This window comes from Anser brachyrhynchus, assembly GCF_964034855.1.
Source record: "Anser brachyrhynchus genome assembly, chromosome: 9".
Taxonomy (NCBI): domain Eukaryota; kingdom Metazoa; phylum Chordata; class Aves; order Anseriformes; family Anatidae; genus Anser; species Anser brachyrhynchus.
Genome location: NC_137703.1, coordinates 20,690,190 through 20,708,700, shown reverse-complemented (window position 1 = coordinate 20,708,700; position 18,511 = coordinate 20,690,190). Strand labels below are relative to the sequence as shown.

At 40.6% G+C, this 18,511-nt stretch overlaps 1 protein-coding gene across 1 annotated transcript in view; it reads right to left on the bottom strand.

The window, feature by feature from the left end:
• LOC308199825 (uncharacterized protein) overlaps window positions 1–18,482 on the bottom strand; it is a 605,136-nt gene extending 586,654 nt beyond the window's left edge. The window contains exons 1-2 of the mRNA XM_080604496.1: window positions 6,711–18,482; window positions 1,286–4,180 (exon numbers count right to left, since the gene is read on the bottom strand). The gene's annotated coding sequence lies outside the window, so the exon portion shown is untranslated. The remainder of the gene's footprint in view (window positions 1–1,285; window positions 4,181–6,710) is intronic.
• Between the last annotated feature and the right edge of the window lie 29 nt (window positions 18,483–18,511).

Genomic DNA, 18,511 nt, shown 5'->3' with positions numbered 1-18,511 from the left:
CCATTATTAACTTTGCCAGGATCTTTCATCTTTCATAACAAGAGAGGTTTGCATGATTAGTGAAGATGTACAGTTTATTAGTCAGGGCACCTCTGAGGTCTTTTTTTCCCCCATCAAATCAGTGAGGACAACCAGTTGGCATCAATTTTTTCTAATTCACTTTGGCTGTTTTACATACATTTTTCAGAAGTCACAGAAGGTGTCACAATATCAGGGGTTTTAGTTTCTTAGCTTTTTCTTTTGAGCTGGAAAGAAGTCTGAGAGTTTTTGAAATAAAAGGTTTACACTTTCTACTTAGAATTGAACCTAGTATTAAGATCTGTATCAAAACAAATCACCTTCACTAAAGTATCTAATGTCTGACCTCTACTACACTTCCATAATTCTACTCACGCATCAACCTGCAGCACCATTTGTTTACCATTCTTGTTCAGAACCAAGATCATACATTTGTTGATTGCCAGCTTCAACTTCCTAGATGAAATGATCAAAAACAACTATACATCCAGACAGTGAGAAAACTTTAATTAAATACTTCAATTTGTACTTTTTTTTTTTTTTTTTTTTTTTTTTGACATGGGTCCTTTTGGAGAGAATCAATCCAGTAAAATCGCAGTAGACTACAATATCATCTCACCTTATGGAAAAACAAGCTCAGAAAACTTCACTGAGTCTTTAATAGACACATTTAATAGCATAGTCACTCCCCTAGGACTGAGTATGTGGATGTGTGTACTGGTGCACAAAAGTAGTAGTAGTCCTGTTTCATGAAGTTCTTACAATACAGATAACATGTTCACATAACATGGATAAGCAGAATTTTTAGTAGTATATTTCAAAAACCATAATTTCAGAAGAGAATTTTCACAGTAGGGTTTGAATTTATTGCTCCTTTTATATTCACCCCACATCTACTTTAGAAACGTGGACCTTTACAGCTCTGCTACGTACTAGGACAATACCTGCAGGAAATAGGCCTTTATGGATGTTCACTGTCATATGTTTATGTTTTTAATGATACTGATTGGTTTGAACAATCATATAGAATGGCTTCAGAAAGATCATTTACTCTGGCAAAATACAATGCTCATAAATTATAAAGAGAAATAAATGTACATTGATTGCAAATCTTAATGTATTGTGGATGCCTTGTGTTACAGTGAATTTCTTCCACTTTGATTTAATACAGTAACATTCTCCCTTTTGGGATCAAACAGTAAGAATGAAGTATATCCTGCACCCGTCTCATAGCAAAAGATAATGAAGCCATACAGCAGTCACTCACCAGCATCCAGCCCTTGTCCTTGCTGTTTTATACTGTCACACAGGACAGGCTGCATGATGGCAGTCCAAGACAAGAGTCCAGCCCTCTTCTCTTCCCGAGTGGTGGACTCTGTTATAATAACATCAATAAGAAAAAACAGTGTAAGCAAGGAGAATCTCTGGCTATAGTTTTACATGCACTTTAAGGCAGCACTGCCCTCCCAAAAAGCAGTCCTGCACAACAGCTGCTTCTTCCTGTCCTTCACCACCCCATTTCTCTTCCCAGCAAGAACACTTGTACAGCACCATGGCAAAATGGACTGGATAACAGATGCAGAATAAAAATTGACCAGTCAAAAATAGCAGTTAATTGTAACCCAGATAGTTTTTACTAGTAAATTCCAGCTAAGAACACGTATGAAATGACAGCGTTAGTATTCTCCTAGCCAACACTTATAAAGAAGACATAGACAGTTCTTTACAAGCATTTCTCTTGAGCTAAGGCTTTCTAGAGAGAACGATGTGGGTAAGGAATGGGAAGAAAGAAAGAAAAAAAGAAACTATGTTGATTCTCACTGTTCATTACAGTGGTCCTGGTGCCCTGCGCAGAATCTGAGCAATCTCCCTAAAGCTGTATGGAAGAGATCACTTCCAGCTCCCCGCTCTGAGGATGCCGCATGTCATGACCTGAGGAGCTTACATTGTCTAATTTAAGGTAACTGATCCCAGTGCCAGAGTTCAGAGCTTAAATTCCCTAAACTGTTGATTAAACCTCCAAAGGTATTTCAGGGGACATGAATACATATGCACTTCAAAGAAGCTCTGGAGATTTGGCACCTATGTAGGACAGGTATAGTCATAACTCAGGTCCCAAATAAGAGTTGGGAGGAACAGGCACACTCATTCATATGAGTGTTAACATGCACAGGATAGAGAAAACATATGGCCTGAAAAACCACCCCAGTCAGTCCCAGAAGAAAAGCCAGCTTCTCTAAAGGATGATTTAAAGTTACAGTAGATTTGCCTGTCCTGTCACATTGGTTTCTCTTATAAGCTTCCTTCAAACCTTCTCATAAAAGCCATTCCTGTCTTTCTCCTTTCCTTAGCTGCTGTATAACATTCTCCTGGAAAGGTCAGCTCATTGTAACGTTTACCAGCCTAGTTGTGAATGCCTTTGTCTTTTGACCACTTTAACCTTGGTATCCTCCCTCTCTCTTTCCCCCTTACAGCACTGTGAAACTGTTTGTTATAATAATCCAAATTTAATTGGTTCTGCTGTTTGCTTGCCCAATCCCCCATCTATCAGCTGACACATTCTTTAATTCAGCTGCACATTCTCTCATCATTCATCAGGCCATTTACACATCCTTCTATCTGTTCTCACGTTCTCTCTCTCTCTCCTCTTCTTGCTCACTGTTCTGTCACCCTTCTCATTTTTGCAGAGCTCTCCTGCCAGTCTCCTGTGTGCTCTGCAGCCATGGTTCTCCCAAAGCATCAAACAGTGTGTCATTGTATACCAGCCTGCACTCGAAATTACCACGAAACATTTCACAGCTAATCATACCTGTAAGTTCAAGTATGGTTTCTACATTCAGAAGTCCTGATTCTGATTTCATTCACATCACAGTAAATTAAGGCAATGCCAGTGGGGATACACAGGTGTAAAATTAGTTTAAGAAAGATTAAAAAGAACTCTATTTTCTACCAATAACATCAGTATTAAAGGGCTAAAAAGGAAGTTGGATAAGTCAAAATCCAGCAACTGATCTTTTGAGAATGAAAGGCCCTGGAAAATTGGAGGATCGTTGTTTTCTTAGCAGAAGTGTCATAAAGAAACACTCCCTGAGCTCATATTATTTAGTCCCAGAGACCGTAATACAATGGGATATGTCTCGCTGAGTATGAAAGACATGAGAAAAACATATTAAAAATTTGTACAAAATCCAGTACAAATACAGTTCACTCCCCAGGGACCCCTCTCGAGGTTCACACACAAGCACCCTCACTAATGGAACTAACAGGCAGAAACAGTGCTTGCAACAAATGTGTGAATCCATAGAAACAATGGAAAAACAAACGCGGACAACTTCAGTTATGTGCACGGGCCTTGCTCTGTTAGCAGCCACACAAGGCAGGAAAAGGTGAGGCAGATTAGCTGTGCTCTGCAGGTGGGGAGAAGAGCTCTTGGAGCTGATTTGATGGACAAGGCATCCACAAGATCTAACAGACCAGATGAAGCTTTAATTTGGACCAAAGGAATGAATGAATGAAATCGGCCAGTCTAACAGTCTTCAGCAGGTCGCTGAAATCCAGATGTACCAATAAAATTAACCAGGGACAAGATTACTCAGTGAGGAGGTGCCAAGGAAAGACAGGATTTTGTGTTTCAAACTCACAGACAGTTGGAGAAAGAAAGATCTTGTGAAGGGGCAACTAGAGATGTAGCAGGAATGCAAGAAAAGAACAGTCAGGCGATATGGCACAAATGGGACTGATGGCAAATGGAAATCCAAGGAGAAGAACAGAGTGCCTGCACCCATTGGGTAACAACAGGCAGGAGGAGGACTGAGACTTTGAAAGTACAACACAGTCTTAGCCTAAGAATGACCAAAGGACAACATGAGAGAGAGTCTGAGAATCCATTTAGTTCCAATTCCCAAATTTAGAAAAGAAGACCAAAAGATCTCTTATTTCTCAAACAAGCAACAAACAAACATGGAAAATACCATGCGGTCAGGGAAAAAAAAAAAAAAAGAGAGAGAGATCTAGAGGGAATGTTAACGCTACACAGTCACTTACCATCAGGTTAAGACAAGAGTATGGTAAATGGACATTGCAGATCAAATTCCAAACACTGACCATAACATTGTGCAGAGGTTCTCTTTCTTCTTCCATTTTATTCACACCAATAATTTCACTGAGTTGAGCAAAATTTGGTGAGACAAAAGAATGAAATTACAGTGGTTAATCCCTATAAATAATAAAAAAAAGAAATGAACGAATACAAGGAAAACTAAATGAGCAAAATCAAGACTGCAGACAGACTCAAAGACCTGCCAGAAAATGCTCAAGGAGCCAGCCATTATCACAGAAGAAGAAATAGCATGATTTTGCTTCCACAAATAGCTAACACATCTTGGAGAGCTTGAAATGCATTGAAGTGGAACCCAGTGGAGGCCAATGAGAGAGGAAAAGAGGGCAATAGAGGTTATTTGAACCCAGAAATAGGAGTCTTAACTGAGAAGCAGTCATGTTGAGGAAATGTTTTGGAGGTAATGGAATGCAGATTTAAAGATCACCGAAGCAGTAAGAGGCAAATGAGTTCAAAGAGACCTCATTGACTCTGCTATTCACTCTTGACCTCTGAAGTACTTGCAGTTCATGATGAAAGCAGTGACACTAACTTTACCATAGCCTTGTTAATTAACTAATTATCTAAGGCCACAATCATAATGAGAGCTACACAAACAGTATTCAGAACATATTGTCATTTACCAGATCAAGTTACAGTCAAGGAAAACTATTTTTTGTGGTTTATTTTCTCCCTTTCAGATTACTGCAGAACTATGATGATGTGTTAATGGGTTAAAAGTACCCTTGGCAAGTTGGTACAAGGCTCAGCTTTCACTGATAATCAGCAGTTCGAATAGCCCATAATGACGCTTCAGATTCAGTTCTGAGGGGCTGAGTGCCTTTCCTCTCTCCAGAGCATTCATATGGTTTTGATCTTGTTGCCTTTCCAGAGGAGACTACCAATGGTTCCTAAGGAGGGGGGAGAAGGGGACTAAGGGTGCCGTTTACATTTCTGGGGGGTACTGTTCTGGACCGAATGTTCTGGAAGCATGGATTTGCCTAATGCACTTCTACATTTGAACAAAAGAGATGTTGGCTCCTTGAGCTTTTGCCCAGAGAAGCTGCGGATGCCCCTTCCCTGGAAGCGTTCAAGGCCAGGCTGGATGGGGCCCTGGCAAACCTGATCTAGTGGGTGGTGCCCCTGCCTATGGCAGGGGGTTGGAACTGGGTGGTGTTTAAGGTCCCTTCCAACCCAAGCCCTTCTATGATTCTATGAGATGTCTGGGTTTTAAGTTTACTGTAACCACACAGTAAGGAAAAAACAAACAAACAAGCAAAAGAAAACAATCCCCTGTGTATCAACCTCTGTTCGGTGTGCATGAGGGTTTAAGAAAACAAACCTGAGGCTGGCTAATGAATAGTAGACATAGAAATACTAAAGATATTACAAACTGCATCAGTTACCATTAACTTTTATTGTGAAAAGCTCAGTTATGTTCTGATTACCCTATGCAATAACCAGGAATAGAAGTTTTGCAATGACAGTGGTGGGCATAACTAGAGCTATGAACAGGCTTCTAAAGAAGAAACGAGTGGAGTTACTCAGACCCATCCCTCCAGTGCTGCTGAGCCCTACCACATCGCCAGGCAAAAGCAGTACGAGGCCTGTGAGGTGGGAGGCTATTCTCCACCAGCACTCCAGCTCCGATTCACCATACACACAGCACAACAGCCACGTAGCGGAGGCTGTCCTTCTGTACCTCGCAGTCAGAGGCACAGCACACAGCTGGAAAGGTTACGTTCAAATAGGCAGCAAACACCTGCATGCTGAAAGAAATGGGAGGGGGACACAACAAAAAACAAACAAAAAACCTACCACCTTTCTGAGGGACCCAGGGGGACTGCTAGAGGATTTTTTGCACTTCGCAAAACCATTGAAATGAGTTAAACTAAACACAGAAGCAAGAATTTACTTGCAACACCACATGGGGGACTGTTAAAAAAAAAAAAAAAAAAAGTCCTATAAGTCCTTTATTTATATTCTGTCTTGGACACTATGAATTTTGTTTATTTAAAAAGTTAAGTATCCTAGCTTATGTTGTAACAGAATTTGTTTGTGTGTTATTAGCCTAAAGTCTTTGTTTTGCTTTGGGAAGAGGAGTTTACAAGAGAAGGATCTGGCATGTTTCTCCTAAAGCTCTTGCCAACTTGGGATCCTGTCACTTCCCTTTACAATGCTAACAGATGCCTGCAAGCCCACTCCACAAAGTCTATGGCATTTCGTTTTTTTGCAGATATTCTATAAATGATGTCTTATTAAAAATGCTCGTTTGTGCTATATTTCATGGCAGAGGCTAAAGGGAAGACAGTTTTCTGGAATTATGTTTGAAAACCAGTCTCAGATTTCTGTTGCTTCATGTGACAGAATAACAGAGATGAAAGGACGCCTTGGAAGTTTTGACTAATGAGAACATGAAATGTAGTTAGCTTTTGGAAATACCTTAAAGCAGCAACTCTATATATCACCCTGTGCTCTTTCCTAGTTACACACACAGCTTTTATATAGGATTTACTACTGCGGTCCCTCAGCATATCAAGTATGTCATTTCCACAGCATTTTTTTAAGGTACACCTGTTTATTTACCCGTGCCCACCTTGGACATGGAAGTGCTCCCGATGTGGAGTCTGACCAGTGCTTCTGAAAAGTCAACAATTGTTCAGGGTGTGCAGAGCATTGCTTGCATCTCTCTTCAAGAGACCTGGGTGCTTCCTGGAACACATAGCAAATACAAAACAACGCTAGAAATAAAACTTCAACAGATTTAATGGGAGTCTGGTGTTTTAAGCCCCTGCTTCCTATCATCTTCCCTGATCAATGACTGAAATCAGGCAGTGACAAAAAGAGCTTCCAAGTGGTTTCAGGAGACGATTCGCAAACTATCATGCTGCTGTCACTCTGCATAGCTAAGCAGGCATATCAGCGACATAAATCTATCCAGATCTTAGGCTCTGTTTAGCAAATAACTTGTTTGAGGCAACTCATATTGCCTTGGGAAGAAGGAACAACAACAACAACAAAGTGTGGATATTTTCTGAGAGCTAACTTTTCAGTGGATGATCAGAATCGTTTATCACCTACAAGTTCTCAATACAGTATTTCAAAATATATATTTATGTTATTTAACTCACATTAGGCTAGAACTACTGGACTGAGATCCTTAATTTAAATCTTAAATGGTGCACGTACTGTTCGGTGCATCTGACAACTTTAATTTTCAGTGGCAGCTAACAAACTTATTTTTTTTTTGTTCTTCAGAAGACGGCTGGTATTATCTGGAAGTTGGACTTCTTGAAAGAGTTAAAATATCTTGGCCAGCCAAAATCTTCTTTTGCTTTCTACACTCCTCATCCAAGAACGCTAACATTAAAATTCACATCTCTCCTCATACAGGCCACTGCTTACACGACTATCAGCATGGCAAATAAAACAGGGAGTGTTTGACAGTACATTTCTGAAAAGAAACAAAACTTTCATCAGTTTTTCTCACACTACTGGTAGAGACTTTTAATGGAATAGGAAAAAAACTATTTCCAAGATGTGAACTCCTTCAGGAAAATCAGCAAAAACATGGACTGTTTGAAGGGAAGAACAAGCTTCTCACTTTATTTCTTTACTCTTCTAGCTGACTTCCAGAATACATCTCATAGCGTGATCATTCTGTTACACTACTAAAAGGGTGCAAGTCACATGCTTCTTTCATTTCTGAAGGACAGTACTACACATCTATGCTGTATGACCATGATCAGACATTCTTTCACAACTGGACACCTCTGCTGTAACATCAAATCCTTGGCACGCCAGCTGAAAACATAAAGCCAAAATTATTTTTAAAAGTACCAAGCAGACAGACTATGATGAGGCATGGTCACAATGTGGATATAATACACCACCAGCTGGTCTCTAAGAATGTTGTGTTTTTTTTCATTTATTCTGTTGTGAAATTTGTATTTTTGTGACTCAACTTCCTTTTCAGAATCGGGGACTGCATGTCGTTTGTGCTGAATTTCCAGCTGCCACAGCTCAACCAAAGGCTGTTGCATGTCAGAGTTTGGAATTAAACGTGTAGAATGCAGTGAACGGTTATAATACATCTCTTATGATGAGAATAAAAACATAAATAAGGAAATTTAAAAGCCCACATCTAAAGTAAAAATAGCAGTCACCACCACAGAGACTGTATGAGGCAAAATGAGAACTACATTTCAGCAAAACTGCACACACTCCTGTAGCCAGACAAGAAAAACCTTCTTCTTCGCTCAGTGGGATATTAAAGTTTATAGCTTTACCTCTTATTTTTAGATAGTTCTTTGTATGCATAGCTTCTGGCTTCCTTAATTTCTTTTGTATGTATTTTTTTTTTTATTTTCAAAAAAGAGCTGAACAGACATAAATCAGTCCAAGCTGTGGAGGTCTTAAAAAATGTAACAGTTAAAACTGTAACATTCATAAATATTTTTATTATTCTTTCTAGGCTTGTGGAATGGCTTGACATTCATGTCTTAACTTGGCACAATAACCAGCATAATTTTGGAAGCAAGCAAGCACACTAACACCATCTTATTTCAGGCTGTATAAGCAAGTAGAAGAGCCTATGTACAGTCCTTATGTGGAACAAGTGCTGTTAGTGCCATAACGTGTGGGTGACATAAAGCAGAAAAGGAATTTCTTACTCTTTTTTTTTTTTTTTTATATGGATGAATCAATTGTTAAAGACTGACATGTTGCTGACAGACACTTACTGCACACCTAAATGCAATCTGGTTGCTGCTTCCAAAGAGTACAGGCATAGCCAGGGAACCTTGCTGAGTGAGTCCTAATGAACCTCTGGAAGAGACAGCATCACAGTTCTCCTTATGAGTCGGCTGATGATCTTTAGTTCCACGTGTCAAAGAAATGAAAATGAGTCAGTACAAGTACAGGAACTGTGATCCATATCAAGAGTCAAACAAGAGCAAGGAGAATGGCCAGTTTTCTTGAGATACAACATTATAATCGATGGGTTTGTGTTTAGCTGTGAACGAAGATCTGAGTCACTGCAATACATAGCATTTTGAAGTCAAAGACATTCTCAGAAAACTGCTGCAGAGACCCACCAGGAAATTTCAGTGAGCAGAGCCAAATATTTGTTTCCTTGAGGCCATCTTTTCCAGTGGACACACACAAACATAGGGATGAGTTTGATACCACAGACAGTGAGTCTCTCAGCCATGCATTCTATTAAATGTTAAACTTCAGGTATATTACAGGCTCATGCTATAAAAATGCATCTAATTTTAGTTTTTCAGGTAAGACAATTACCTTTTTATTGCTTCTAAACTAAACATCTCTCTAATTTTAATAAAGTTCATTTGGTTTAAATGAATGCCCTGCACTTGTGGGAAAGAGCTGAAAGAATTAATAGCTGTTTTGTAGGAATCTTAGAAAAAATATTCTGCATGGGGTCCTTTGGGACTGTTGCACAGCAAAGGCTGGGAAAAAAAGCACAAAAGAAAAGTCCATGAGGAGCTACACTCAAGCTCACAGATGATGCAAGGTGTGTTGGCTATTTCAGGAGACAGGAAGGGCAAAGATCAGCTCTAGCAAACAGAGCTAGAATTAACTGGAGAAAAAAATCGCAAAACTACATATAACATTTGGAGAAGCAACTGAAACAATTGCCAAGTACAATAATGTAGAAATTGTACATGATACATATCATGCCATCAGCTATCCCTTTAAATCAAAAGATTTGAAGATCTGGGTCTTGATTTGATTGTAGCTACAATTCATGAGCCAAGTCAGGGCTAGAGCTTAGATTCAGTCCAATAATACCAACTTCAGTTATTTCCATGACACCTCAGCACCAAAGAACAGAAATCTTGAGATTATCTGTTCTTTTTAAGGGACTCAGTTCAGTACAGAAGACTTCCTTGATTTAGAACCAGTGTGAATTCCTCTAAAATTAACATTTACTATCATAAAAAATAATTGTAAATGCCTATAAGGAGGCATAAAACACTTGTGACTATCCTGAAAATTTTTTTGCAATATAATATTGATTATATTAAGGCTCCTATGACACAAATGGTGTTAGTATAAAAAAAAGACATTGTATAAAAGAATGATATAGAACCAGAAGAAATCAGATTATGGTTCCCACTCTTTGCTGCATTTGCAATTCATGCCAGATATGTTCGCTGTCAAGCTGTCATTTTATATTAGAAGTTTATTTTCTTACTATCGATTCTCTCTGCTTTTTCTTTTTCTCATTCTTCAGCTGCCAGGATTTGGGAAGAGCAATAACAACAAGCTATAACGAAGAAATTGAAGCCCCAAATAAATTTTGCAAACATTTGTTTCACAGCCATCAGCTAGACTGACTCTACAACCTTATGCAAATTGTCATTAAAACTGCCGTGCATTTGAATAATGAGACACTGTTTTAAAAGAGTAGTAGAAAAGGCACGTTGCTTTCATGTTGTAGAGGAAGGTAAAATTAAATAAAGGTACTTTACTGTGTGTGCCTGTATAACATAGCAGTTGCCATACAGAGCACACCTTGCTTCTGAAAACAAAATCAGACAAGGATAGAAACATGGCCCACAAATCAGGTGTTAGATTTCAGGAAGGAATTAATGAAATACATCAGACTGTTACATAAATAGAAAAAGAATCGTGATACGTACAGTGCATTCAAGCTAGATCCTATGTTCATTAACAGGCTCTGTAAGTTTGGATAGTCATGAAAGTTAAGTGAAACAGCTATACATACAATATTTTATCTACCTTTTCAAATACATTCTTTCACTCAGATTTGCTGTCTTTGCATTTCTCCAAGCTGTTTTTTGCTGCAACATAACATTAGGAAAAGCAGACCAAAGAATGTATAAGCCCTGAGTGTAAGATCTTTCTGGCCAGCAGTGATGGGACACCCTCTCCTGGAGAAAAAGACACACTTTCCCTGCTCCTTCAGTCTGCGAATAGGAAACGTGATATTCCTGGTGCACGAAGCCAAACAGCCACACAAATCTTGATATAATGAAAATAGATTGGCATTTTTCCCCTTGATACCTGTGATTCTTCCCAGGTTTGGCAAAATCAAAGTTAGATACACTAGGCTTCAGAAAATCACTCATTCACACTGAGAGAGAGAGTGAGGGGAAGAGGGGAAGGGGGGGGGGGGGGGGGGAGAGCTAGGCTATATTAGAATTACTACAGCAGAAGCGAAGACTCTCTAGATCAGTCATGAAATGAATAGACTCAAAGTGAGATTTTCCACAAGAAAGATCCCACTGGTTGTCCAACTCCCTGCATTTCAAGCTAGGTCACTTGGAACCTTACAGCATCACCTGTCAGCTGGTTAGCTCCCCAAGCTAAAGAATAAAATAGGTCAGACAGAAATATAGGGTCATTTTACTTGGCTAGAAGTCTGACTCCTAGACATTTCCTCTTCTCGCTTCTTTAAGATGACATGAGTACAAGCCTTTATGGATTATGATCATCTCGTTGATACTTTTATATTTTTGGAAAGTCATATGTAAAATTTATAAAAGTTTGCAAATCTTAAAGGGATGGATGTAAGAGGCAACCTGAAAATAATAATTAATATGCTACTGCCCTGTGGATGAATCACCTTTTAAAAGAAGACAAATAGAGCAGGGATTTGTGGTGCCAATAACCAGGCCTGCGTGCAACAGAATGTAAGAGCCTGACTGATTACACCATTCAGAAATGAAATAAATCTACAGCACCGGGCTCCCAGGTGAGCAGCCTGGCCTCCAACATGGCACACTTCCATTGGCAGCAAGATCTTACAGTACTGTGGAGCAAACACCTACAGAATTCGTTGTATGCGCTGGGATGGCTACCTGGGATGTTGTATGCAGAAAGACGGATGGCTCTCAGGGAAGTTTCTCACCTGGACACTGCTGATTTGTATCTGAATTAGGTGTCACCATGGGAAAAAAAAAAAAAAAAAAAGAATGGAAGGAATGAGAAGAGTCACAGCTCAGAGTGGCTTCTGATGTGAATTTGTGAATTTAATTTGACATTAGCAATATACATTTCTCATTTGGAGAACTTCTTACCGCAGCCTTCCTGTGCTATGACATATTTTTAATAAAGGTACCTCAGTTTGCAGCCCAATGTACAAACAGTCAGCAGAGGCGCCGAGCAGTAGCACACTGCCCAGACTGTGTCTGATCAAAGGGGGATGATTCCTCACGGCTTGAGCAGTGTTCTGTCACTGTTTACCTCAAGGTAGGAATGAACAGCAAGGACATGGCACTGCAGCTCCTAAGCAGTCCTTGTAGCCCTTATGAAACCTGCAGAGAAAATTTCTAAGTTGCATTAAACACAAAGGTTCTCACTGCCCAAGGCAAACTGGGAAATGTTCCCTGTCTCAGGTTATTTGAACATTTAATAGCTGCATGCATGCTGAACCTGTTGTTTCCCACTGAGTAGCATCTTGGGGTGTCTGTAGTTCTACTCAGCCACTGTCCCTCACCACAATGCACACAATGGTTTCTTACAGAAGGAACGAACACTAAATCTAAGGAAAGAGTGAAAGTTAATGAATGTATAACCTACATTAAAGGCCTGATTAAATTCAGCAGTTGCCTTCCAGTCGCTTCAAACAGTTCTACATTCAGTTGCAGTTTGGGGTTTATAAAAATGTTCTCAGCATTTCCTTGGCCTAAGCTAAGAATGAATGGTTGGGGCTACAAACAGTCAGAATGGAGCTTAATGAGCTGATCCTGCTGGCGCGAGGCTCAGAGAGGTGAGATGCAAGTTAAATACAACCGCCTCTGAGGTGGATGATCCTGTACTGCACCGTTTGTAGGTGCAGGCTGGCACTAGGAAAGCAGCTGAGGTTCTGCTGAGGACCAGCAGCCAAGACTTCTTTCTGTGACTGTCTAGTTAAAGCACTTTGTCTAATTTTGGTGAAAGGGCCATCTCTCACCAACTAAACACACTGGCATTATGGCAGCAGAATCTAATCTCACCTGGTAGCCTCATGACTAAAAATGCAAATACTTACTTTAAAAGGCGATCATAAGCAGGGAACTCAAATTATCATCCTGGCCATCATGTGATTTGCATGAATGGAGAAGAACCAACAGAACAAACCACTATCAGGTGAGGGCAGTAGCACAATTTCTGAGTTAGATGCAAGGAGTTACTGCAGTCTGTAACATTACCCATCCAGCATTACAGCCAAAAATCAGGCTGCAGATGTCGGAAGCCCTGTACACTGCTGCATTAAGGGTAGTGTTCAATTTGTAAATCATCATCCGCAGAATAGTGAAGACTTATTTAAAAAGAAAGCAATCCAAATCTCTTAAATCTTCTACACCATAGATCATAAACTGGCTCCGTGAAAAAAAATCCTTATGAAAACCTGAAGAGAGTGTCAGCAGCAGCCCACCACGCAGAGCAGCCCTCTTACATCACGACCTACAGAGAGATACTGGGTAATGCCTGCATTTACAAAAATACCCTTTGTGTATACTACAGAGAGATGGCACGCACTTGACATCACCCAGCTGCAGATTACCTGGTTTTTGCTGCCTTTTCTCAATATAGATGATTAAAACCCTTTTATTCAAGGTAACGGTACAATGGGAACACAATCTTTCAGAGCTCACGCATGTCTGATCAGTCTAGCAACAGAATTCAAAAATCACTCTAACATGATTAGAACTGAGATTTTCAATTCACTTAATATGCGATTGAATTATTGATGATCTTTTCTCAGAACAGTTGACCTAAGTTCCTGGACACTGGTCTGATATCCTTTTCAGATGTACGGTGTATTTTTATTCTAAGCTTTACCAAAACACACAAGTAACCATAAGGATTTAGCATCTCCCAAAAATTAACTCATCAACCACGTTGATAAAAAGTCACTCCTCAAATAGTGCCTCACTTCTGCTGATTATTTATTATATGCTTTTTATTCTGATTATTTATTATATGCTATTATTCTGCTCATTATTTATTATATGCTGAAGAATCTTGAAGGGGCTTTGAAAAAGGCACCAAAATTTGCATAAACTATATACGTGATATTACCTTTTACCTCTCTGATGAACTCTAGCACCTGTTTGACACTGAGCAGTATAACTGCATGGCAGGCTACAGCTCAAAGCAGAACAGGTTTTTATATTAAAACTGCAGGTGGACTTCAGAGCTAATGTAATTACAGACTCTGGAATTTCATCAGAACACCGGGGTTAAAATTCTTTTCCCTACTTCTTGTAACAGTCCGTAGAACTTGAATTAATACAAGCTTTCCCTTTAGCCACTCTTCGTTTTAATTGACATTTCTTCACTCATCTGGCAATTTCAGCAGGCAGTAAGGTCACAGAGGAATTTAATTCCCAGTTTGAGCTTCCTGACAGACACTGCATGTTGGAATAAGCTCAGGGCTTCTAATCGAGGTGCAGGTGAGCCTTTTCAAGGGTCTGTTCACAGTTGCGAAGGGGCCCTGCTCATTTACCTCCCTTGTTAGTGGCCACCATGTGGATGGCATGTATCATTTCTTAATGCAAATACCCTGCTGGTGCTTCCACAAAGATTCGTGTGAAACTGCTTCTTCTCTTGACACCAACGAAGCAGAGTCTCATGCCAAAAATTCATTTGGAACTTACCTGTCTGCCCACACCCTGCAGAGCAGATCAGCAATCTGACAGTATGGGCACAAATCTGGAAATGCTTCATTGCACTGCCTTTATGGATAAATGTCCATTGATGGAGAACAAGAAAGAAACAAGTAGCTCTGGGATTTAAGAAGCCTGGTATCTGTGGTTTTTTGTTTGTTTGTTTGTTTTTTGTAATCTCATCTGTGATCAATTTCGGTGTCTTCAGAACATGCTCTAACTTTGGCTAGAGATGAAACAATCTCTTTCCTCCACCTGGTCACATATTTTCCAAGAATTCATAGAAACTTGGAGACTTCGACCTTCCCATCAAATGTTGCTGAAATCAAGCCAGATTCAGAAGTCACCAAGAGGAGATCTCTTCCCAGACTATTGCAGAGTATGATTCCAAAAATTTCACTTCTGGGTTAAAATGCTACCAACAGACCAGATTCAGTCAAGCACCAGATTAAAGTACGAAAACTTTATGTTCTTTTCTTCCACCTAGCCAATAAACAGGTGATTTGCGGAGCTGGTCTGCCAGGGTAACAGCAGCTCATTGGCATTTAACCAGGCTGAGGAAAACTCTTCAATAGGAAAGACAGCTGCTGAAAGTGTTTGATAAAAGGCACCTAATTCGCCTCTCCTGGCAAATTCATTTTCCTTTCCTAACATCTCAAGAAGTTAACGAGCAGTGTCTCTGTCTAGCTTTGTGCAGATAAACTATACACCTCCCGGGAGTTCCGATGGGAGCTGAAAAGATGAAAGCTGCAACAGCTTGAAATTTTAGATCAATATTTAACAGGACAGACTGTAACCTCCTCTTGCGGGGAGGTGTTTCGTTACAAAAACTACTTTCCCTACAGGAAACTTTGCTGGAAAAATGCATAAAGAAATTTTGAAAATTCACATTCAGGAGGGCTTCAGCAAAGAGAGCAGTACATGCAGAGCAAAGTGCACTATTCAAGCATGAATCTGCTTTGACAGATTTAGGAACTGGATATAAAGCTTTTTTTTTTTTCCCTATGTACATATTTATGAGAATTCCCTACAAAAAATCATATTTATATACAGACCCATAAACAAACGTGCATGAACTCACAGGTAGCATTTGGATTCTAGGAAAATCAAATTTGCAACCCGTTTAAATAAGAAATTAAAAATAACAATTTCTAAAAACGGTGGATCAGAAATGCAATAAGCCATACTAAATTCTGTGTCTAGAAAAGAAGACCCCATACATAGGCCAATATTTTGAAATTACCTGAGCTGTCAGTGATTTAACAGAAAAATATTTCAACTTCTTTAGAAAGGGAGAAAATAGAGGGAAAAAAAAAAAAAAAAGAAGTAATGAAAGGTAGCAGGTTAAGACAGCATAGATTTTTTTTTTCCCCTGAGGAGGTTTTTGGCAGGAACCCTGGAAAGAAATCTACATTTGCACACTCCTGTGGGAACTGAGAGAAACCCCTGCCCTGCCAAATTCTGTGGCTCGTTTTGATGGATGAGAAGCCATCATATAGCTGTACATGACCTGAAGACTTTGAAGAAGTGTACAACTTCCGAATTCCCAAGTAGTTTGCCAGGAAACTACCACAATATGTCAGCAGTATTTTATGCAGTGAATCTTAAGAACATATTTTCATAGAATCAAAGAAAAATGAAAGGATGAAAGAGACTCAAAATCACCTATTTATCTCCTAGTTGCAAATCAAAATCAACTGATGCTGCCAGGGACATATTTGTATCCCCTGTTCCTGAAAACACTGAAGGTCTGTGACTTCACCATCCCCATTCCACCAATCCATTCCACCATTTTGCTAGGCCTTCTCCTGCAATTTTTTTCTTAAATGCCCAATTTCAGTCTTATTTTGTTACAATTACATCTTGTCCTCACCATAAGGAAAAGATTATTTCCTTCATTTTCAGGGTTACCATTTTTTGCCTGTTAACTTCCTCTTCTGAAGTCTATCTCACTCCAGGTTGTTCAATCATATTTTTGAGCATTCCCATTGTTTCTGAGGTTGCAACTCCAAAACTGAACGTGCTACTTGAGATAATATCTTACCGATGCTGAGAAAAGTGAAAGGATTACTCCACGCATTTCGTAGCCGATACCTTTTCTTTAGCATACCATCATTTCCTCCCTCATGACTCCCTCCTGCGGTCCACAGACTCTAATATCACTTGGCTCTGGTTCCCTTTCATAGAATCATGGAATGGTTTGGGTTAGAAGGGACCTTGAAGATCATCTAATTCCAACACCCCTGCCCTGGGCAGGAACACGTCCCACCAGCCCAGGCTGCCCAAAGCCCCATCCAGCCTGGCCTTGGGCACTGCCATGGATGAGGCATCATCCACAGCTTCTCTGGGCAGCCTGAGCCAGGGCCTCACCACTCTCATAGTAAAGAATTTCTTCTTAGTATCTAACCTAAATCTGCCCTTTTTCAGTTTAACACCATTCACCCTTGTTCTATCACTACACTCACTAACAGGGAGTCCCTCCCCAGCCTTCCTGTAGCCCCCTTTAGACACCGGCAGGCCGCTGTGAGGTCTCTCTGGGGCCTTCTCTCCTCCAGGCTGAACAACTCCCTCAGCCTGTCTCCGTAGGAGAGGTGCCCCAGCTTCCTGACTGTCCTTGTGGCCTCCTCTGGACTCCCTCCAACAGGTCCATGTTCTCCTTATGCTGGGGGCCCCAGAGCTGAACGCAGCACCACAGGTGGAGCCCCATCAGAGCAGAGCAGAGGGGGGCAATCCCCTTCATTTGCCCTGCTGGCCACACTGCTGTTGGTGCAGCCCAGGTTACAGGTGGCTTTCTGGGCCACAAGCACACATTGCTGGCTCGTGTAGAGCTTCTCATCCACCAGCACCCCTAGGCCCTTCTTCTCAGGGGTGCTCTCCACCCATTCTCTGCCCAGCCCGTGTTTGTGCTTGGGGTTGCCCTGACCCAGGGCCTTGTTGACCCCCATGAGGTTCGCACAGGCCTCAGGCCTGCCCAGGACCCCTGGGTGGCATCCTTTCCCTCCAGTGGGTTGGCCTCACCACACAGCTTGGTGTCATCAGCAGACTTGCTGAGGGTGCAATCCCACTGTCCATGTCACCGACATGTTAAACAGCGCTGGTCCCAATACCGACCCCTGAGGAAAACCACTCATTACAGATCTCCACTAGGACACTGAGCCACTGACTGCAACAATTTGAGTGCAACCACGCAGCCAATTCCTTCCCCACTGAGTGGTCCATCTGTCAAATCCATGCATGTCCAATGTAGAGACAAGGATTTCCTTTACACACCTCTCAGGGCCCTGAAGGCCTAACCCCAGCCATTCCCTTCTCCCAGAAGGAGTCAGCCAGTCATCCTAAGCACACAATTTGGAAAAACAGCAGAAGGAGCTACCCTGTTATACCACACCTCAAAAAGGAAAACACTTTGAGCAGAAAATCTTGAGGGGAAGGCTATAAGAGAGTTTCTGGAGTCCCCCATATTAATGAAATTCACCAAAAGACCAATGGCCTAGACTTTTTATTTAAAACAATATTTGGGGGGGTCAGATTCTGTTTCACCTGCCTTGTTTCATCAGTTTGAAAACATTCCCTTGACATGGAAAGTGGAATAATCACATAGAAATCAAAGCACAGGTATTTATTCATTAGCTGCCCACTTAACCTTGAGCAGTTACTGGGGACTGTTTGTTGTTTTTATTGCTAAATATTTACATTTTGTTTTAGTTGGTATAACCTGCATAGCACTTACTCTTTAAATTATCCTTAGAGTCAC